General features: G+C 41.5%; 1 protein-coding gene across 2 annotated transcripts in view; it reads right to left on the reverse strand.

The window, feature by feature from the left end:
• The window catches only part of RGL1 (ral guanine nucleotide dissociation stimulator like 1), a 249451-nt gene that overhangs the window by 186326 nt on the left and 39758 nt on the right, over window positions 1–23367 (reverse strand). Inside the window, exon 1 of one of the 2 annotated variants that reach the window (XM_072945948.1) lies at window positions 10613–10913. The exons of the other annotated variant lie outside the window; for it this stretch is intronic. The gene's annotated coding sequence lies outside the window, so the exon portion shown is untranslated. Of the gene's footprint in view, window positions 1–10612; window positions 10914–23367 lie in introns of those variants that run through there. 2 annotated transcript variants of the gene reach the window in all.

Raw genomic sequence — 23367 nt, forward strand, 5'->3', positions numbered from 1 at the left:
ATATTCACAGAAAGAGGGAGGGGAGAACTCTGGCTAGCCTTTTCACAGAAGACTGCTGTGCTGGGGACAAACTCCATAGCCCTGTGGCTTAAGGTGCCAGCACTTGTGACACCCTCCCGGGGAACCCCTAAGGGCAGGACTAACCGAGCCCCAGAGGTCGCTCACTCCCCATGGGAGGCCAGATCTCTTATTTTTGATTGATTCATTCATTAAACAGATATTTGTCGAGCACCTTCTGCACCAGGCTCAGTTCCAGGGCCTGAGGATACAGGACTGAATGAAATACACAGAATCCCTGCATCTGTGCAAATCTCATTCTAGTGGCTAATTTACCTCTTGTCCTGGAATTTAAGAGATAAGGGTTTAATCTAAAGGGTCATTTTTAAATGGGCACTGTGCTTTTAGATTAAAAAAAAAAGCAATAATGCTTCTTTTAAAAACCTCCATCCCTCCCACTGGCACCCAGTCATCAAAGGCAAAGGGAGGCCGCACAGGTCCCGGCGACACAGCAGACAGCTCAGAGCCAACTGGTCCAAATCGCCTCCTCATGGCCGGTTTAGGAACAAGCGTCTCTAAGGCCTGGTCCAAATCGCCTCCTCATGGCCAGTTTAGGAACAAGCGTCTCTAAGGCCTGGAACACGGGAGCGTTTATAATTTGCAGTGGCAGGATTAAGGCCCAACAGGGACTCCCCAATTTCTTCCATTTTGTTTTTTGTTTTTTTAAATGTTTACTTTTATTTATTTATGTTTAAAATTATTTTTTTTATTGCTAACTTTTTTGGTTGGGGAGCAGAGGTAATTAGGTTCCTTTCCTTCTTTCTTAATGGACGTACTGGGGCTTGAACACAGGACCTCATGCATGCTAAGTGCTCACGCTACCACTGAGCTATATCTGCTCCCGCCTTTCTTCCATTTGTAAGAATGACACAAAGCATTTATTATAGCACCAAGAAACTTGATTTCCGCAACTCCACCTATCACAGGAACTGGGAGTAAGGTCCGTATCCCCCACTACCCTTGCTACCAACCTACGCCCACAACGATGAGACATAAACGAAATTATTACATGACTTACTGTGTTCATTTCTTGGTCCAAAGACCAGATCATCCTAGTAAAGTGTCCTTAACACAAAGCCTCAGAAACCTATGACGAGGGTGGCCCGTTGGTGCACGGAGAGCTCCCAAATCACAGCATTAAATCACCAGCGGGAGTTACTGCAGCTGAACCAAAAGTGAACCCCATACAACCCCGAGGCCGTCCTTCTAGGCACTGACGTCTTCCTCCTGGAGAGCTGACCGTGGCAGGCTGTCAAGTGAATGTCTCATGGCCTCCTCCTGCTGCCCCAGGCCTCACGCCGCAGCTTTACAAAGATAATACAACAACTATGTGTCCATCAGGCCTTCTTAAACTAGCTCTGGGCGCTGTCTGTCAAGGCCCCTCCCGGGCCAGTTCCTGCCAGTAAATCACCCCTGGCCAAGGAAGAGCTGACAGTCCAAGCACAGCCCCTCCCTGGGTCTCCTGGCAAGTATCTTTCCCATTTCCACAGCTCTTCAAACTTGAAAAACACTTCACGATCATTTGAATTACTTGATCTAGGGTGCTTCGGTCCTCAGAACAGCCCTGCCACGTACATCTACACTGCTCTTCTGGTTTTGTACATGGGAGAGCTGAGAGGCTTATGTAAGGCCACACCGCAGTTCACGTCTGTGACTCACCGCTTAGTTCTTGGGCAGACAACATGACTTGTGATGCCATCTGTTTGCTATGGGAGATGTCCACTATGAATGTCTTCCGCTTCTCCTCTGTCCCCTCCCACCCACCCCCATTCCCAGGGTTAAGGGAACACTGGGGATACCTGGGAGATACTTGAAGGCCACCTGACAGAGCACCCCAGGGCAAAGATGGCTGTTGACCCCACCTAGCAGCACAGGTTTCACTGAACGTAGAACAGGACTCCCCAGGTAACTGTAACAGGATGCAAACGGACTCCCTCCCAAGTCTTGCCAAGGGGAGCCTAAGGGGCCGGAGACTCTCACCATTCGCCTCAGTGACCATAGGAGGGAGCTGCGGAGACTCAGCAGGACAGCAAGAGGGGCTGCAACACCCACCGCGTCTCTGTGCTGCTCCTCCGTCACTCCCCCCACCCCCCCGACCCACCAAGTGCGGTGGGGGGTGGGGGGTAGCTGGGGGACTCCCAGAAAACTGCTCTCTGAGGCTGGGGGTGACTGCCTCTCCACTGACAAGTGTTCACTGAGCTGAGTCCAGGGACAGCTCATGGGAGAAACCGATGGCTGTGTTCCCTGGAAGCTGGGTGTCTGTGGACGCAGAGCCTGGGCCGGCTTCCCACTGAAGATGTGCAGTGAAGCCAGTGCGCAAAGGCAGAGTACGCGGGAGGGGGCGGGGGGGAGTGCAGGAGGCCACATTCTCAATCTGACGGTGTTTTGAGTTCCCCAGGATCCAAGTGGACACTGCAAAGGGTAGCCAGGCCTGAGACATCTTGAGGGGAACCCCATCTAAAAGGACTGACTCAGTAACAGGTTGTGCAGTCAGCCTCCAGAAGCAGGAGCTCAAAGAACACCGAAGCAGAGAGGTCCCCAGGAAAGGCCCCCAGAGGACCCAGAACTACATTACAGCCCACAAGGGAGGAGACACGTGCGAGCACGTCACACACAGAGAGCGTCGAGGACCGAGGAAGAGCTGGATCCGCAGCACCCAGACAAGCACCCGGAAGAGGCTTTCCTTCTAGTCCCCAACCTCCAGCACTGGTCCCAAAAAAGGACCACAAAAAAACAAGAGGTGGAAAATGAAGAGCAAAAGCATAAGATTACTGGAGGCAATGGTGGGGAGGTGGGGAACTGCTCCTGGCCTTAATCTCAATGACTTGTGCCCATTTACGAAATGTCACTGCACAACAGATAAGATAGAACTTGAGGTCCTTCCTGACAGATCACACCCCGGTCCTGCTCTGTTACTCCGTCTATTCCAGTCCATGACACAGAGCGAGGAAGCGAAGCAGGGAGGTGAAGCACTCCTCCTCTTCTATGAACCTCACCATGAGCACCTCAAACACGGGGGTTACACTGATAACCAGGTGACCACCAGCATCAGCTCCAGGCTGGTTCTAGTATTAAGTAACATCAAGCCTTTAGAGAACTAAAAATCATTCTTTCTTTATCAAAAGATCGGGAGCCCCTGGTTTAGTGGATTGGTGTCCCCCAAACTAATACCTAGAATCTGTTCAGCAAATCCCTGTGTGATTTCAGGGGCAATACTTGATTAATCCAAGTCTCAGTTCCCCATCTGTTGCCTGAGATTCTTGAAACCTGCCTTTTGTCCACTTTCCTGGAACATGAGAAGGCTCCACATGAGATCCGTGTTAACAGTGTTATACAGAGTCTCCCAATGTAATACTACAGAGTTGAAATCCGGCCATAACGCCCCCCTCAGGGGTTGGACCCAGTGGTACTAACTCGAAGCAGCCACCGCCAGAGGCCTGCCGCTCCTCCCTCCCCACACAGCCACCCCTCCTCACTGAAAAGGCAGTGGTTAGTGACGCAGTTGGGTTGATCATTGCGCTTAACGATGCGGGCAATTTCCTGTTACTCCGTTCAGGTCTGAGCAGGATGGAGGTGGGAGTGGGAAGAGGGATCAGAAAGTAGAATTAGCCTGGTCACAGCCACTGGGAGAATGGGTTTCGTCTCAAGCAATAAGAGGAGGTCCAGTCTGGTTGGCAAAGTACCACATCCAAACCACACATAATGGTCCAGAGAGCAACGGCAAAGGCAAATGAGATGACGCGGCACTATCCCAGTGGGGGGGCATAACACAACATCAGGAAATTGGGAGACACACAATCCAGGGAAGGTCTGGAATGCAGACCATAAGCTTCAAGGAAGCCTGTTAACAGATGGGTAGAACCTAGACTTCAGGTTGGAATTTGGGACAGATCTTCAGGCCCTGGGACGAGGATAAGTGAAAACAAGAAAGGAAGAGACGAATAGGCAGGTATATTAGAACCAGGATGGAGGAACCAAGACAGTCAGAAGGCCAGTAATAAAAAATAAAGTACAGGGTATGCATGTGAGAACAAGGTAAACACTCAAACATGCAGAGCAGGGCTGGAGGGCAGAGGCAGACGGTCAGCAGTGAGGGACGTGAAGCCGGGGGAGCCCATACAGAAGATATAACAGCTCCCGCTGGGGAGAGGGGGGCCCCAGACAGGGAAAACCAGGTCGGTCCTGCCACAGTTCATACCAATCTTGAGCAGAACCTGCGGGCGATGAGGTAACATTACAATCAAGGTATCCTTCACATCATATCTCCTCACTTGCCCCACTCGGAATGAAAGACGTTGATCTAGACTGAATGACCTCTCTCTAGATCTCTCTAGAACACTCCTTAGAGTACCCTGTAAGGTAAAAGATGGAGTTATAGTCCAAGCCCGTGGCCTGGAGCAAATTTAGAGCAGGCCCTAATTCAGCGCCACAGACAGGGGTGCGAGATAGTTTCAAGGTCGCTTAGGCAGTCTGCAGCGGTAGCATTCAAACAGTGAAAACGAAGTTTAAAACGTCATTTGGGGCAAATCACATCAGCACGTGTGAGGGAAATGGGGGGACCCTACTAAACTCTGGGCTACCGACCCTGGAGTGAGTGTATTGGTTGGCCAGACTTCCGTGCCTCAGAAACATTGGTAGTGTTGGCCACATATCATAGCACAAGTCTCCAAAAACGGGCACGCCACATGCGATGGATAAGAAAGCTAAAATCTTCACAATTCAATTAACAGAGAGTATGGATATTATACTTTGCCCTGTTCCAGAGCAAGGCAATGGTCCAAATATTTCAGATAAGACCATTTTTTGCTTGTTTGTTTTGTATTGCTGCTAAAGATCCTGTCTGACTTCACACAAACACAGCATGGTTGCTCTAGCTTAACATATTCTATCAGACAGGGTGCAGGAAAACAGAAACCATTTCCTGTTTCTACAAGGGAAGAAATTTAGTGCAGGGAATTCCTTACAAGAGTGATCAAGGACCTGAGTCCTAAACAGTTTCTTACACTAGAGTGTGATCCAGGGATCAGCAACACCTGGAACCCTAGCCACTGCTGGGCTGGGCACAGAAAAGAAGGGGGCTGGCCAAGCCATGGAAGCAACCTAAATGTCCATTGATAGATGAGTGGATAAAGATGATGTGGCATATATTCATATATACATGGACACAATGGAATATAATGGAATATTACTCAGCCATAAAAAAGAATAAAATACTGCCATTTGCAGCAACATGGATGGACCTAGAGATCATCATTCCAAGTGAAGTTAGCCAGACAGAGGAAGACGAATATCATATGATATCACTTACATGTGAAATGTAAAAAAAATGACACAAACGAACTTATTTACAAAACAAAAATAGACTCACTGACATAAAAAACAAACTTCTGGTTACCAAAGGGAAGAGGAGGGGGAAGGGAAAAATTGGGAGTTTGGGATTTGCAGATATAAACTACTCTATATAAAATAGATAAACAACAAGGTCCTACTGTATAGCACTCTTGTAATAATCTATAATGAACAAGAATATGAAAAAGAATGTATATATACATATGTGTAACTGAATCACTTTGCTGCACACCAGAAACTAACACAACATTGCAAATCAAATAGCAGCACAAGAAGAAGAAAGGGCTGTTACCAGGGCCCACAGCTAGGCCCACAGGAGTATGCTGGCAAAGGTTTAACAGTGGCTCTCTGTTGGAAGAAAGTTTGCAGTTTTCAAGGTGTAGATGCTTCAACCAAGGCTTAGGTCATCGATGTGATATCACTAAACACAGAGGAGAGGGAAAAATGAACACAGTTGTGAGCAGGTATGAGCTGGTTCCAGCACAACCCTGGCTGGAGTCAGTTGATGGAAGCTGTAGCCCCAGCAGTGGGCTTGGCTGCTGCCAGTGGGGCTGACAGAAGCAGAGAGGCAGGGGTTGGGAGGAACCCCATCATCCACTAGTGCCTCCTATTGGCCCAACCCAGCCAGAAGGATGCCCATGCAGATCCCCTATGGCACAGAGCAGAGTGGGGAAAGGAGAGAATGGATCTGGAATACTTGCAATCTTGCTGCTTTTTTTTCATGTATTCAATTAGATTAATTTGGCCATGCAAGGGTTGAAATGTGCGGTGCTTAGAACGGCAGATGAAGTATCAGTACACAATTAAAAGCTCAGATTTGGCCTCAACATACAAAACCAATGGCAGCTTTGAATGTGTGAGTAAATATTCAAGAGATAGGCTTTGAGGTATTTGAGATTTTTTTAAATGACACCATTGAACATCTCGTAAGATACATTGAAGAGATATCTTGTGCACTCCAAGGAGAATTTAAAGTGCCTACAACTCCACTCATCACCTATTTCCTCAATCTCACCATCACTCAAACTCACCATCATTCAGTCAGCAACCATTTCTTGAGCACCCACTCTGTGTAGACTTTGTCCCAGACACCTGGCAGAGAGCAGCAAACAGAACAGATAAAATCCTGACCCCCAAGGAGCCTACACACTGGTAGGGGAACTAGACAATAAAAATAAACACGTGGACCATAGAGAATATTAGGAAGCGATAAGGACAATGGGGAAAGAGTAGGGGTAGGGAGTGATGAGGGGGTTCACAGTTTTTAAAAAATTGGCCAGGAAAAGCTTCGCTGAGAAGGTGTCATCTCAGCAAAGACTTGAAGCAAAAGAATAAGCCATGGAGATGGGGTGGGGTGAGGAGACGACCCTTCCAGGAAGAGGGAGGTGTCCCCGGGGTGGAAGTTGCCTAATATAAGAACAGCAAAAAGACTGGGGCAGAGTCAGGGGAAGAGGCAACACAGATCATGTCCTCCACCGTAAGGGCTTCAGCTTTTTCCGCAGGTGCAATGGGGGAGCCACTGAAGGGTTGTGAGCGGAGGAATGACGGGGATCATTCTGGCTGCTATGTTTGGAATAAACTGTAGGGGTCCAACAGTAAAAGCAGGGAGGCCAGCTAGGAGACTACGGACATATTTCAAGCTCTCAGGAGTTGACATGGCTTAGATCCAGACGGTAGAAGTGAAAGTTGGAAGAACTGGTCAGATGTGGGATGTATTTGGAAGGTAGATGCGGTAGGATTTGCAGGAGGATTGGCTGTAAGGTGTAAAAGACAGAGGGAAGTTCAGGGATGACTCTAAAATTGGGAGCCTGAGAGATGACAACTGGGAGTGGGCCAGCTTTAGGGACAAAAGTCAGGTTTTATGTTTGAACATGCCAAGAGTAGGGTGTCAGTTAGATACTTAAGGTGTTGAATAGATGCTGGACAGAACACTCTACCTTGTGTTCAGGTAGAGGTTCTAGGCTGGAGATATAAACTTGGGGGTTGTCAGCAAGTAGATGGAGTTTAAGGCCATGAAACTAGATCAGATACCTAATGCCTGTGGACTGAGCCTGGCCACCCTTCTGAACTGAGGTTCTGTAAAATTATTTTTAAGACAGGAAAAGGAAAATCTAACATAAAAATTTCCCTGCCATTTGAGCCACTAACATCGCCCCTTTAGCGTGCATTGCGCATCTGAATTATACATTAACCATATCCCCTTAGAAGACACAGGAACACCTACTTGCCACCCCCCTCCCCAAAAAGGCAATTTCCTAGTGATGCCAGCAAGGTAACTCCTTACGAGATAACGTTCCTTTCTCAATCCTGTAGCGGGTCACAACGACCCACTACTCCTCTTGTTGGACTATGTAAACTGTCAATATGTTACTCTGATATATAACCCGTTGTCTCAGAAACTCATATAACTGTGCTTTGACCTCTAACTTGAGAACAGTCTTAAGAGCTTTCTGAAAGACTGCCTCCCAGGTTATAACCCTCAAGTTGGCTCGAATAAAATTTTCCATTTCCTTCTTGGATTGACTGTTGGTTAATTATTTTGTTGACAGATATTTAAGGCAAGACATTGAATAGATGTTGGGTAAACACTCTGTCTTCAGTGTTCAGTTAGAGGTCCAGGCTGGAGATATAAATTTGGGAAGTCATCAATATATAGGTGGAATTTAAAGCCATGAAACTGGACCAGATACCTAATGTTCAGACTGAGCCTGGAAACCCCTCTGAACTGAGGATCTGTGAAAAATGTTAAGACAGTTCCCTAAGGCACCCACTGTATGTGACAAACCAACTTCCCTCTTATGCACCTAGAACAGTACTAGTTACTTCCCTTGGGAAAATTGAGAAAATAGTCCTTCACATTGTTTTCTGTGTTGTGTGGTTCAGATGAGAAACCGTGATTGGGAAAGGCTGACGAGAGGTCTCCAAAGTAGTCAAGACAAGAGGGAGCAGAAAGAAAACTAAGAAGTGTCTGGAGAGGTGGAAAGACACACAGGAGAGAGTGGAGACCTGGAAGGTAAGTGGAGAGAGTGATCAAGGGTATTGAGTGCAGCTGATCGGTCCCATGAGATAAGTGCTGAGGCTTTATGGACAGATCTGGCTACATGGAGCTCTTGGGACCTTGACAAGTGCAATTTCAGTAAATAGGTTTGGACTGGATTTAAGAGCGAATGGAAGGGGGAGGGTACAGATGGAGTGGTAGAGCACATGCTTAGCATGCATGAGGTCTTGGGTTCAATCCCCAGTACCTCCTCTAAAAATAAATAACTAAACCTGATCCCACCCCCCCAAAAAAAACTATTAAAATAAAAGAGAGAATGGGAGGAATAAGCCTTCTTTAGATTAGTTATATGGTGATTCAAATTGGACCAAAACTTCCTACTGATAGTTTTTCAAGATTCTGAGTCAATCGAATTGAAGATTATTCTGAGCAGGCTTAGTCGTTAAGAAAATTATACCTGTTTGCAGGACCTGATCTCTCAATCAGATTTTTTTTTCAATGCTGGACAATCAACAAAACTTAAAAACATATCAGATATTGAGGATCTAAGCAAATCTGGATCTACATAAATCCAGATTTTAAATATTTGTGTTCATCATAAACACTCTGTAGAGTTACTGGTTAACTTGAAAGTAGGTAGTTATCAGAAAACTGAAATTTTAAAATAAATTTCTGCTAATAAAATAGAAACTATAGCTTAATATATCAGGCTTTCACATAAGTTTCATTTGCCAAAAATATTTTAAAGGCACTGATACAACTCCTATTGCTTCAGACTTCTTTATACACGTCACATACATGGAGAGTTTCGAACACTTGAAAGTGAGCAGCTAACAATATAAAATATACTGTTTTATAGTTCTTACGATGTAGGAGTCTGTTTATGTGATTTGCACGAATCAAAATTGTCTAAGCCCTAGTTTCTTTTTCTATAGGCCAAAATGATAATATGGGAAGAACTCATTAAAAGTGCTTTAAAATATAGTTTCTCCTTTGTCGAAGATTAGTTGACCAAAATTTTGTGGGTTCATTTCTAGGCTCTCTATTCTGTTCCATTGGTCTATATGTCTGTTTTGGTACCAATACCATGCTGTCTTGATGACTGTAGCTCTATAGTATTGTCTGAAGTCTGGTAGAGTTTTTCCTCCAGCCTCTTTCTTTCTCTTCAGTAATGTTTTAGCAGTTCTAGGTCTTTCGTGGTTCCATATAAATTTTATTATGATTTGTTCTAGTTCTGTGAAATATGTCCTCGGTAACTTGATAGGGATTGCATTAAATCTGTAGATTGCCTTGGGCAGTGTGACCATTTTAACAATATTGATTCTTTCAATCCAGGAGCATGGGATATCTTTCCATTTTTTTAATTCTTCTTTAATTTCATTAATCAATGTTTTATAGTTCTCTGTGTATAAGTCTTTCACCTCCTTGGTTAGATTTATTCCTAGGTATTTTATTACTTTCAGTGCTATTTTAAAGGGGATTGTTTGCAATAAAGACAGTCTCTTCAGCAAATGGTGTTGGGAAAACTGGACAGCAGCATGTAAATCAATGAAGCTAGAACACTCCCTTACACCATGTACAAAAATCAACTCAAAATGGATCAAAGACTTAAACATAAGACAAGATATAATAAACCACCTAGAAGAAAACATAGACAAAACATTATCTCACATGCATCTCAAAAATGTTTTCCTAGGGCAGTCTACCCAAGCAATAGAAATAAAAGCAAGAATAAACAAATGGGACCTAATGAAACTTACAAGCTTCAGCACAGCAAAGGAAACCATAGCAAAACAAAACGACAACCTACGAAATGAGAGAAAATTTTGGCAAAAGATGAAACCAACAAAGGCCTGGTCTCCAGAATATATAAGCAGCTCATACGACTTAAGAAGAAGAAAAAAAAAAAACTCAATCCAAAAATGGGCAGAAGATCTAAACAAGCAATTCTCCAAGGAAGACATACAAATGATCAAAAGACACATGAAAAAATGCTCATTATCACTAATTATCAGAGAAATGCAAATCAAAACTACAATGAGGAATCACCTCACACCAGCCAGAATGGCCATCATTCCACAAATGACAAATGCTGGAGAGGCTGTGGAGAAAAGGGAACCCTCCTTCACTGCTGGTGGGAATGCAGTCTGGTGCAGCCACTGTGGAAAACAGTATGGAGATTCCTCAAAAGACTAAAAATAGACTTACCATTTGACCCAGGACTCCTGCTCCTGGGCATATATCCAGAAGGAACCCTACTTCAAAAAGACACCTGCACCCCACTGTTCATAGCAGCACTATTTACAATAGCTGAGACATGGAAACAGCCTAAATGTCCACTGACAGATGACTGCATAAAGAAGAAGTGGTATATTTATACAATGGAATACTATTCAGCCATAAAAACTGACAACATAACACTATTTGCAGTAACATGGATGTTCCTAGAGAATGTCATTCTAAGTGAAGTTAGCCAGAAACAGAAAGAAAAATACCATATGAGATCTCTCATATGTGGAATCTAAAAGAAAAGAAAAAAGAAAAAAAAAAACCAGAAACAAACTCACAGACATAGAATACAAACTTGTGGTTGCCAGGGGAGAGGAGGGTGGGAAGGGACAGACTGGGAGTTCAAAATTTGTAGATACTGACAGGCATATGCAGAATAGATAAACAAGACTATACTGTATAGCACAGGGAAATATATACAAGATCTTGTGGTAGCTCACAGCGAAAAAGTGACAATGAATACATGTATGTTCATATATAACTGAAAAATTGTGCTCTACACTGGCATTTGACACAACATTGTAAACTGACTATAATTCAATAAAATAAAATTAAAAATATATATATACATATATAGTTTCTCAGCAGTGGAAGTAAGTGACATATTAACACTGAACTGGACCAAGTGGAAGGTTTGAGATGTTTAAACAGATGGCCCAGCTGATTCAAGTGAATGGAACAAAAAGGATCTAAAATAATAGAAGTAGAACTATCACGTGCAGAGCTCTTATAAAGGGCTTTTCTGTGAGGTCGCCACCGAGCCAACGCGCGCGCTGCGGCTTTCAGGCGTCATCAGCATGACGTCATAGCGGAACGCGCAGCCTCCGCGCGGGCACCGCATCCCACACACCTTCACCGGGTGGCTGCAACTCTTTCCCTCTTAGGTCATCCCAGAGCTTCTGGTGATCGCGTATGGGTACTTGAGATTCTGTGGACGACTTGCTTTTCATTTTCGAGACTTCCTGAAAACAACTGCAGAAATACCGAGACCTTTGGAAAAAAGGGCTGTTCTTACTCCCTTGTGAGCCAGATTGCAAACCAAGAGAAATGGAAATATAACAAGCCTGTTTTCCTGAAATCCCTGGCAGAGCTGCTCTAGCAATTTCTTGGCTTTATACATGACCTCAAAACAGGACAATCTCCTCGTCCAAATTTGTCTGCCTTTCTAGCTTTAGTTCTAGCCTTATATTTAAATATGCAATTAAGTCAGGCACAATAGCCTGGGTGTGCTGGGAGTACCCAGATTTGCAACTCTGAATGACGATATGACCATAGGATATATAAACTCAAATCACAAATTCTATACGTAAATACTCAACTCCGAGGAATCTATTACCAGCAATGTACTACAATACATTATCAGGCTAGCTAAAAGACAAATGCTGCATTTTGAAGTGATCTTAAGCAAGGGTTGTGGCTCCGGTTAGCAAATGGCAAGAATTTCAGTTGACTGTTATCTCATAGCTGAATTTTAAAATCCAGAATAACCTAGCGGAAAGATTGAAACAAAAAGTGATTACCAGTTTTCAATGTAAAGAATGTAAGTCAAAAACTTCAGACGAATCTTTTATTCCATCAATCTGGAACGAGCACTCAGGAAGCTGCTATAAACAGTCCGCTGCACAGCCCACTCCTGCCTGCGTGGAGCTCAACTCTCCAGCCGCACCTCCCCCACCGCACTCCCCTGGGGACTGCTGCCTCCAAGAATCCATGCAGCCAGTGCTCTTGGAAATAAAATTTAACCTTTCCCTTCCCAAGAGATATATAACACTCTCCTATGGTCCCTCATCCAAAGCTGTTTCCTGGGCAAATGATCAGAGGAAGATCCATTCAGAAAATCAGAAATCAGGTTGCCAAGCAAATAAGAAACTAAAGAGAGGGTACTGAGGGAAGAGGCCATGCTGTCCTGTGCGCTGCCTTCACAGCCCTTCAATATCTCCAGAAGACTGGCTGAAATTTGGTCCAAGCCCAAGACATAAATCTTTTTCTTTCTAAGGGACAGAAAGATAACTGGACAAGAGTAATCCTGGGAGGTCCAACCCGAAGAACACTGAAAGGTCAAGATCAACTGGAGGCCTACGCCAGGGGCCCTCTGGTCAGTTCTGGACTGCATCCAACTTCTGGATTCTGGCTCAGTTCTAACTGAAACCACATGCTCAGCTCCAGAACAATGTTTAATATTGTCTGAACTAGGGAGGCCTTCGGGTTTGGTTGGATATCACAGGTATGTTCTGGTGAGCCGCAGGGCTTCTAGTTTGATTTCATTCTGACTCAGCTGTCCACCCTGAGGATTGGAGCAGAACCAGGCCAGCCCCTCATCTACCCTCATTTCATTTCTTCCATGTCATCTAGAATGCCACTTCACCATGTCAGATAGCATCAACTTAACCCAAGAAAGAAAGAGAGGAAGAAGGGAAAGAGGGAGGGATGGAAAGAGGAGAGGAAAGTCTATTTAAAAAGAGACAGAGGGAGAGGGAAAAAAACCTAGTGGGTCAAAAAATTTGGGGGTTCCATGTAACAATTTTGAAATGTGCCCTCCATCAACCTGAAGAGCTAAGAAACGTGCAAACCTCCACCTGGAGGACCCCTGCCCTCCACGGCCTTCTAGGACTACCTTGATGGACTTTGCTCCATCATTTGCCTTTTATACATTAAAAAGATCTTTTTACTTCCCTGCTAGCGTTTTGTGCTTCGTTTGTATTTTTAAAAATTATCATGCTGTAAAATGGAATTTTTTTGATATACAGTTCTGTGAGTTGTAACACCCGTATGGGTTTGTGTAAACACCACCACGGTCAGGATGCAGAACAATACCATGACCCCAAGAAACTTCCTGGTGCTGTTCCTTTGCAGTAACACCTTCCCCAGACTCCTAACCCAGCAACCGCTGACCTGTTCTTCATAAATAGATGTTAATAGTTTCTTTGTTTCACATTCCCAAACAAACCAGAAATGCTATTATTTATAGCTTAAAAGTTAAACATCTTGTTATGGCAGTTATTTTAACTCATGTGAAATGTATTCAAAATAAAATGTAAATTTATGTTAATAAGCATGAAACTAGAAAAGGTGAGCCATCTGAACCTGTGCCTCTAATGCCAGGCAGCATCAGCCTGGGATCAGGCAGCCCAGAAAACCCACCTCTGCTCACGAAAGCCTGAACCTTCTCTCAGTCCCGCGTGAACCTTCATTCACCCAGGTCTTGAGTGCCTTTTAATCAGCCTCACGTTCAGAACCGATGACGTATGGAGCTCATCTAGTTCTGACCCCTGCTGCCTCTCGGACGTGGGACGCACTCACTCCTGCACACTCTGCACTTCCAGATTCTCTGATCATTTCACATGGGCCCGCCTCCGGCCTTCCAGCCCCAAGCCCCAGGAGCGGCCCGTTCAGCCCGTACACTTTCTTGGTCCAACCTGGTCCCAAGCAAGGGGCGAGTTCTGAAGATACTACATTCCCCAGCTTGCTGAACAATTACCTGAAATGTCCACATCTACATGTCTACCATGAATACAACTTTTTTAAAAGTACAAGATATCAAGAAATCAAAAAGTATATTATGTATCAACTATATTACAATATATGATGTATTATATAATCTTAAAATATATAATGATATCATAGTATATGATTCTAACATTATCAATAGTATATATATAAATATATTATTACCAGATTTTAAAAATGGGATTAGACAACCCCAGAAATGCTAATGCATTTTAAATATTCACTGAAGTGGCCCTTTATGTTGAATCTTCAAGGGTTGAACAGTCTATTTCTTATAAAATTTATGTTATCTGTCAATTTACATAATATATCTTTCTTAATACTTGACTTTAAGGCTATTAAAACCCAACATTATTAAATTAATATCAGTTATGCATTTTTTAGGTTTATAACTCTGAATCAACAATTTCCCAGGTCATCAATTTGCTCAGCTCTTCCAATTAAACTGAATTCTGTGTAAAAATATGGTTTACTGATATCTTAATTTTTAATTTAAATTAAAAAATTACATTTTAAATTTTGTATAGAAACACAAAAGACCACGAATAGGCAAAACAGTCTTGATAAAGAAGAATGAAGCTGGAGGAATCACACTCCCTGACTTCAGATTATACTACAAAACTACAGTATTCAAAACAGTACAGCACTAGCATAAAAACAGACACACAGATCAACGGAACAGGATAGAAAGCCCAGAAATAAACTCATACACTTATGGTCAATTAATCTATGACAAGTGGTATAAGAATAAACAATGGAGAAAAGACAGCCTCTTCAATAAGTGGTGCTGGGAAAACTGGGCAGCTACCTGTAAAAGAATGAAATTAGAGCATTCCCTAATACCATCTACAATATAAACTCAAAATGAATTAAAGACTAAAATGTAAGACCAGATATTCTAAAACTCCTGGAGGAAAACAGGCAGAAACACTCTTTGACATAAATCACATCCATGGTTGTTTTTGGTTTTTTTTTTTGATCCATCTCCCTCAGTAATGGAAATAAAAGCAAAAATAAACAAATGGGACCTAATTAAACTTAAAAGCTTTTGCACAGCAAAGAAAACCATAAACAAGACAAAAGACAGTCTATGGACTGGGAGAAAACATGTGCAAGTGATGAAACTGACAAGGGGTAATATCCAAAATATACAAACAGCTCATACAGTTTAATATCAAAAACCAAACAACCCAACCAAAAAATAGGCAGAAGACCTAAACAGACATTTCTCCAAAGAAGACGTCCATATGGCCAACAGGCACATGAAAAGATGCTCAGTATCGCTAATTATTAGAGAAATGCAAATCAGAACTACAATGAGATATCACCTCATACCAGCCAGAATGGCCATCATTGAAAAGTCTACAAATAATAAATGCTGGAGAGCGTATGGAGAAAAAGGAACCTTCCTACACTGTTGGTGGGAATGTAAATTGGTGCAGCCACTATGGAGTTTCCTTTAAAAACTAAAAACAGACTTACCATATGATCCTGCAGTCCCATTCCTGGGCATATATCTGGAGAAAATGCTAACTCAAAAAGATACACACACTCCAATGTTCACAGCAGCACTATTTACAATAGCCAGGACATAGAAGCTACCTAAATGTCCATAGACAGATGAATGGGTAAAGAATTTGTGATATTTTATATATATATTAAAAATCTAGCCAGAGAAAGAGGAAATCCTATTATTTGCAACAACATAGATGGACCTTAAAGGCATTACACTAAGTGAAATAAGCCAGACAAAGACAAATACTGTAGATTTCACTTACACTTAAATGTGGAATCTTAAAACAACAACAACAAAATTCCAAACTCATATAAAAAGAAAAAGAGGTCAGTTTTTGGTTATCAAAACACAGAGGGTGGGAGGATGGGGAACTGGAGGAAAGTGATCAGAAGGTACAAACTTAGTTACAAGATTAAAGACACTGACAATAAAAACAAAAAAAATCCCAGTCAAGTCTATAGAATTGCCTGCCTCTAAACCTAGAGTAGTTCCATTTGGGCAGCAATGGTATAAATTTTTATTTACTTTTTTGCAGTTATTTGGCTTCTCTCAAACAGTCAGTGTTAGCCCCCAGAATTTTGACCTTCATTGCAAGATGATCTCTTTTGGTAATCAGCAAAAGATTCCTCAGGGTCACTGACACTTTCAGGGAGATATCATTAATAAATACTAACATCAGTATTATTACTTTGTTTCTTCAAGCATTAGCCTGAATCTCCTTCCTCTCTCTTTTTCCCTTCCCTACCCTGTCCCAAAAATCTTCCCTTTTCCCTCTCTTTCAGACTTCATGAAAATACAAATGGTTAAAATGCTACCTATTCTTGATTAAATTAGAAGATGTGTTGTGTATGGAATATTACTCAACCATAAAAAAGAACTAAATAATACTATTTGCAGCAACATGGATGGACCTGGAGATCATCATTCTAAGTAAAGTAAGCCAGAAAGAGAAAGAAAAGTGCCATGTGATTTCATTTATATGTGGAATCTAAAAAAAAAAAGACACAAATGAACTTATTAACAAAACTGAAACAGACTCACAGACATAGAGAACAAACTTATGGCCACCAGGGGTTAAAGAGGGTGAGAAGGGATAGATTGGAAGTTCGAAAATTGCACCTTTTGGGGAGCGACAGAAATGTTAGTTATCTTGATTGTGGTGGTGGTTTCATGGGTGTCTACATCAAAATGCATCAAAATGTACATCTGAAATATGTGTAGTTTATTGTACAGGAAACATGTCACAATAAAAGTATTTTTAATAAAGAATGAAGGGAAAAGACTTCATGAAAATAGAAATGGTTAAAATAGCACCTATTCTTGATTAAAATTACAAAAATTGAGCATTCTTTAAAAATTCTACATACACATCTTTAAAAGCAGAATCTCATCACTGGTGAACCGCCCATATGCATGTACAAACAACATCTGCAAATATCTCCAGGGGTTCAAAGCCCCTCTAGAGCCTCTCCGTGGATGTACAAAGGGTCTGTAGTCCCCAGAGTAAACTCTGTTCCTTAAGCTCATTCCCACACAGTCAACCATTCAACTCTCTCCTGGCCCAAGGCTTGCCAACTTCTCAGCCCTTCCTTTGGTCAATACAGCTGAGCTTAAATTAACCTGTGTCTACTCTATGAAGCCTTCCCCAACTCCTTCAACTCACATAGCTTTCTACCTTTCCTGGCTTCCTGATATACATAAAGTCTTATCATTCAGCATTTAATTTCCCTATAAATGATTCATGCAGGTAACTGATACCTCTAAATCCAACTGGTAAACCCCTGAGAGCAGATACAGTGAACCCCACATCTCTGCAATTGCCCCCGCAGCACTTGACACACTGCCAGAAGCCCAATGAATATTTATTGAACGATCAACCCATGCATCTGAGTATCTTCTAGGTAGCCTCTGCCCCACCACTGCTACTTTGCCCAAGGAGAAGGAAGAAGCCAAGAACCACAGCTTTTGGAGCAGAATCTAGGTTTTGCAGAGGTCAGGGGCTAGCACTCACCATTTTGTTCATTCCTTTGTATGCACATTGCAAACATATATTAAGCTCCTACTACATGCCAGGCACCAAGCTAGGCACAGATGATACAAAAATGACAAAAATGCAAGCAACTGATTTAAGGTACACTGCATGCACTAACTGAGGTACACACAAGGCAACAGCAGAAATGGAGCAGGCAGCTCTCTATCTAGAGATGTTAATAAAGTAATCGCTGAGAACAGGATGCTTGAGACGGATGCTGAAAGAATTAGTATGAATTTAACAGAAAAGCTTGAACGGGAAAGGCATCCCAGGAAAGTAACAGCAACAGTAACATCTCTTTTATCCCTTCCTCGCTTTCCTCAGTCAGCCAACTCACCTTTCACATTCACTCACATTCCAATAAGGCAACTCACTTCACCTTCAGGATTATTTACTTGAACCAAGTAATAGGGATTTATTTTTAAAGACTGACTAAGGTGCACTGCCTAGCAAATGTGAATTTTGAAACACTTAAACAAATTTAGTATTTTGGACTGGGAAATCCAATACAAATCCAAATTAAGGATTTGGGGGAAAAAATATGTGACTGATTCTACACTTACATTATTAGGTTAAATATTTTTGCACAGAAAATGTTTAATACAATTTTAATTTTAATGATCTGTCTTCAAGGGATAAAAGAACATCCAGAAAAGGGTTTTTAAGTTACTTATTCAATATTTCCATTCCTGTATCATTCACTTCTCCAAGTGAGTTTCAGTTTCTCTGTCTGTGGCTTTATAAACCTCTCTTTGGGCTTTAACAAGCATGGAATCACTTTTACTGTGAAGTTTAATATCCTGCTTTAAAATCCAAATATGATTCACATATTGCATCTTCAGTATTTCTAAAACAAAACAATCTGCTTGGACTTAAAAAAATTACTTTCCTCCAAAACACTTAAAACCATGCTTTCCAATATCTGGAAATGGGACTCATTTAAACGCATGCAATAATACTGCTTCAGGCTCATCTTCCTGCCAATTTAAGAAGAAAAATTAATAACACTGCTAAACTAATTTTATATAAGAAATAGGTACTAATGGTATTAAAATGCATCAATAGTCTGGCTTTTTAAAAGTTTTTTTTTTTAAGTCAAGAACAAGTGGTTGCAAATGTGCCATTCCAGGCACTTATTACTTTTTCAGAGACTGGAGCCTATAATTGCTTTTAAAGACATGAAAAACTTCATTCTTTCTCCTCTGATGTATCCAAAGGAGACTGCACAGCTGAGATCCGGAAGGCACTCACAAATTTACAACAAAAACATAAATTCTCAGTGATGGTGCTACATAAATGTGTTTTTGTTGTTGTTCTTAATCTCTGATACACATGAACCATCAGTTAAACAAGCAAGCAAAAATTTCCCAGAAAAGTCATTGAAAACTATTTTAAGTTGTTTCATGAAACCCTGAGTTCAGATTGTGGCCTCTTCACAGCTGTCAGACTTCTAGGATCCCAAAGCTGAAAGCAGCGAGAATAAAGACCTGGGTCTTCATACTAGAAGGGTGAGCTAGTGATAAAAAAATAAAAATAGAACTACCATATGGTCCAGCAATTCCACTTCCTAGGTATTTATCCAAAGAAAATAAGAACACTAATTAGAAAAGATATATGCACCCTTATGTTCATTGCAGAATTATTTACAATAACCAAGATATGGAAGCAATCCAAGTGCCATCAAAGACAAATGGATAAAGAAGATGTGGTATGTATACAATGGAATATTACTCAGCCATAAAAAAGAATGAAATCTTGTCATTTGCAACATGGATGGACCTAGAGGGCATTATGCTAAGTGAGATAAGTCAGACAGAGAAAGACAAATGCTGTATGATTTCACTTATATGTGGAATCTACGTATCAAAACAAATGAACAAACATAAGAAAACAGAAACAGAGCCATAGATACAGAGAACAAACAAATGGTTGCTAGAGGGGAAGGGGTTGAGGGGAGAAAAAGATAGTTGAGGGAGATTAAGAGGTACAAACTTCCAGTTGCAAAATAAATGAGTTGAGTGTGGAATGCACGGTGTGGGGAATACAGTCAATGACTGTAATAGCTTTGGATGGTGACACACCATAGCTGGACTAATCATGTGATCATTTTGAAATGCACAGAAATATCAAATCATTATGTTGTGTAAAAGGCACAAGCATGATGTTTTTAGGTCAATTACACTTCAAAAACAAAAACTCATAGAAAAAGAGATTAGATTTGTGGCTACCAGCAGCCGAGGGAACAGGGGTGGGGGAGGAACTGCATGAGAGCAGTCAAAAGGTACAAACTCCTAGTTACAAGATAAATGAGTAATGAGTCCTGGGGATGCACAGCATGATAAATGTAATTAACACTGCTACATGTTACATATGAAAATTGTGAAGAGAGTAAATCTTAAGAGTTCTCACCACAAGGAAAAAGATTTTTCTTTTTCCTATTTCTTTAATTTTGTGTCTATAGGAGATGATGGAAGTTCACTAAACATACTGTGATGTTCATTTCATGATACGTGTAAGTCAAATTATTACGCTGTACACCTTAAACTTACACAGTGCTATATGTCAATTATAGCTCAATAAAACTGGAAGGGAAAAAATAATATTAAAAATCTGTGCATTTTATAGCTTATAAACTGTATCTCAATAAAGCACTGTTAGCATTTTTAAAAAGAATGCATTGTATTTATATCATACTTTATACTTATAAGAATTCTTTTCCAAGATTCACTTCATGTGATCATCTTACACCGCCAACAAAGATAACAAACATCGATTCCAGAAGGACATGTGGCCAGCTAGTGGCAAGATTAGAATCAAAGCTCAGATCTTGCTGGTGCAAAAAAATGTATTTTCCATTACACCAAATATAGAATAGCCAATCAATCTCTCTCTCTCCATTTTCCTCATTTTGTTTTGTATTTCTTAATAGAGTCATTGATTTTTTTAAATATAGTATCTTAGGATATTTTGACCTTTGTTTTAAGTTTCTACTTTAAAAATTTATATCAGCCCAATATCAATTTCCTATTTATTCAAAGTTAACCTTACTGGTAGAAGGGCAATCCAAAGTAAATTATGAAGTTTTGTATTCACTTCTCTTTTTCTTTTTCAAGTCACTGTTGAAGTGTATACTGAATACCTCTCTCAACCAGTAAAAGCTTCTTTCCATTCATTTATTGGGCCAGGCCTCTCCCAGGAAACATTTTTAGGTTTCCAGAGAAAACCTCTCAGAAATATCTCAGGGAGTAGAAGATGCATGCTACGAGGCTCAGATGACACCATATATTTAACATGGTAAGACTCTAATATTAGTTCAGGAACACACTATTAAATAAGTCTTTTGACACTTTACAAAAGATCCCTAATAAAGCCATCAAAGGAGTAATTTTTCCTGAATCCCCAACTACTGAAAACGAGCACCAGATTTCTTCCCGTCAGTCACTCATTTGTTCATTCACCCACGCATTCACTCGACAGGAACTGCACTACTGCCGGCAGGGTCCTCGGCCCCGGGGGTTCAGTGGTCACAGGACAAGGGCTTCTGCCGTGCAGTGCTTCCATTCTAGACGGACTGCAACAGAAACAAGCCCATAATAAGTAACAGCCTACACTGTTAAGTACAATGAAAAAGTAAAACAAGGTACCAGGGAACAGAGTAGAAGCAGGGCAACCAGCTGGGAAGTGGTTATGGTAGCCCAGGTCAGAGATGAAATTAGGTTAGTGAAAAATAGTCGGGTTTAGCACTTGCTGATGGATTTGATGTCAAGCCTGAGAAAGGGAGAAATTGAGGATTATTCCAGGATTTTTGCCTGAGCAAATTAGTGGCTAATGATGCCATTAGCTAAGATGGAAAAGACCTTGAGAGAAACAGGATAGGGGCAGGGACATCATGGGCCCTTTTTATTAAGTCAAGTTTGAGACACCATAAAAGTGGACAAGAAGGGGGTGGGGCAGGGGAGGAGGGAGAGGAGGAGACCATCAGAGTGGAGAAAAAGGGGGCAGGGCAGGGGAGGAGGGAGGGGAGGAGACACCATCAAAGTGGACAAGAAGGGGGCAGGGCAGGGGAGGAGGGAGAGGAGGAGACCATCAGAGTGGAGAAAAAGGGGGCGGGGCAGGGGAGGAGGGAGAGGAGGAGGGGAGGAGCAGGCTGGGAAGAGCAGGAGGAGGAGACAACAACAGTGAAATACACACGTCCAAAGCTCAGGGGAGAAGTCAGGGCTGGATGGAAATACAGACCTGAGACTCATCAGAATTCAGATAGTACTTAAAGTCATGGGACCAGACAAGTACACTGCAGGATATGTGTAATCAGAAGGAATTCAAATCATGGCTTTGTCACATATTAGCCAACTTGGGCAAAGTCTTTACCTTTCCACAGCCTTTCTGTGCAGAGTTAATATATATCTGAACAGGCCAGGAAATCTTCCTAGCAGTGTACAAATACATGTTCTTGTCAAGCACCTAAGAAATTAAACACCATGGAAGGACAGAAACAGTAGGACCAGGAATGAAAAGTGCAGATTTCCTAACCACGATAATAAATTACCAGTTACAAAACAAATTGCCAGCAAATTCCCTGGAAAAAGCACCACTGAGGAATGCAAAACTAGGGTGCCCCTACTCTGACCCACTGGAAGGAGAAAAGATTTTCCTTAACAAATGCAGCAACTGAAAATTAACAGTTAATTTAAATTAAAAATTTAATTTTTCCAGGGGCTGAGTTTATAGAGAATAATTCATCACTGAAATCTTATCAAGAGCATATACTACTACTTGGCATGACATATACAGCTAATGGCAATAACAGCAACAAAAATAGCAACTCATAGACTATTTTCAAGAAGCTTCCGACGAGAGACTTGGAATTACCGAAGTCCTGATAAAACTAGTCTAGATGGTGATTCTTGCTAAACTGTAAATGGATGTGTGCCAGTAAAGTAAAAAGCAAAATAAGAATCAAATGAATATTCTTCTAAGTGCTAAGGTTTTAAAAGATAATTATTCTAGAAATTTCAAAGATCCCATATATTCACCTATTATAAACTTTAAACTAATGAACAAGTAGAGGTATTTTTTTTTCTGATTGAACCCATCAATATTTGTTTACCATTGGAAAGACTTTTTTAAAAATACCAGACAAATTAAGGATTACAAAATTACTGTATCACCAGACAATAAGTATGAAGGATGCAAGATTATTATCTGGTTACATTCCTGCCATGCTTTTGCTTTTTTATTTCTGCTTACCCTATTTATGTTATAGATGTTTTTTCAATTTAACCTGTAACCCAAGGTTTTATTAGAACACCTAGGGAGCTGGTACTACAAAAAAGATTTCGTGTCATCTTTATGAAATTATAACTTGTTTTTAATGTTAGTATGTTTTTTTAATTCAACACTAAGGGGGCCTTGGAGAAAACTGTAGTTTCTGCTAGTTTGAACTAAAAGGATGACCCCTTCTGATGAGATAAACCTGAAGTCTTAACATGGTGAAAAGTACTTTTCACGCTCTATGTAAATTACTGAACGCAGAGCAGAATTTCTTGGGCTTCCATATCCCTTGGGGGCACTTCCAAGTGTAATTCAAGGTAGTGAGCACTAGATGGCACTGCTGAGTCA

Source organism: Vicugna pacos, chromosome 21 (assembly GCF_048564905.1).
Source record: "Vicugna pacos chromosome 21, VicPac4, whole genome shotgun sequence".
Taxonomy (NCBI): domain Eukaryota; kingdom Metazoa; phylum Chordata; class Mammalia; order Artiodactyla; family Camelidae; genus Vicugna; species Vicugna pacos.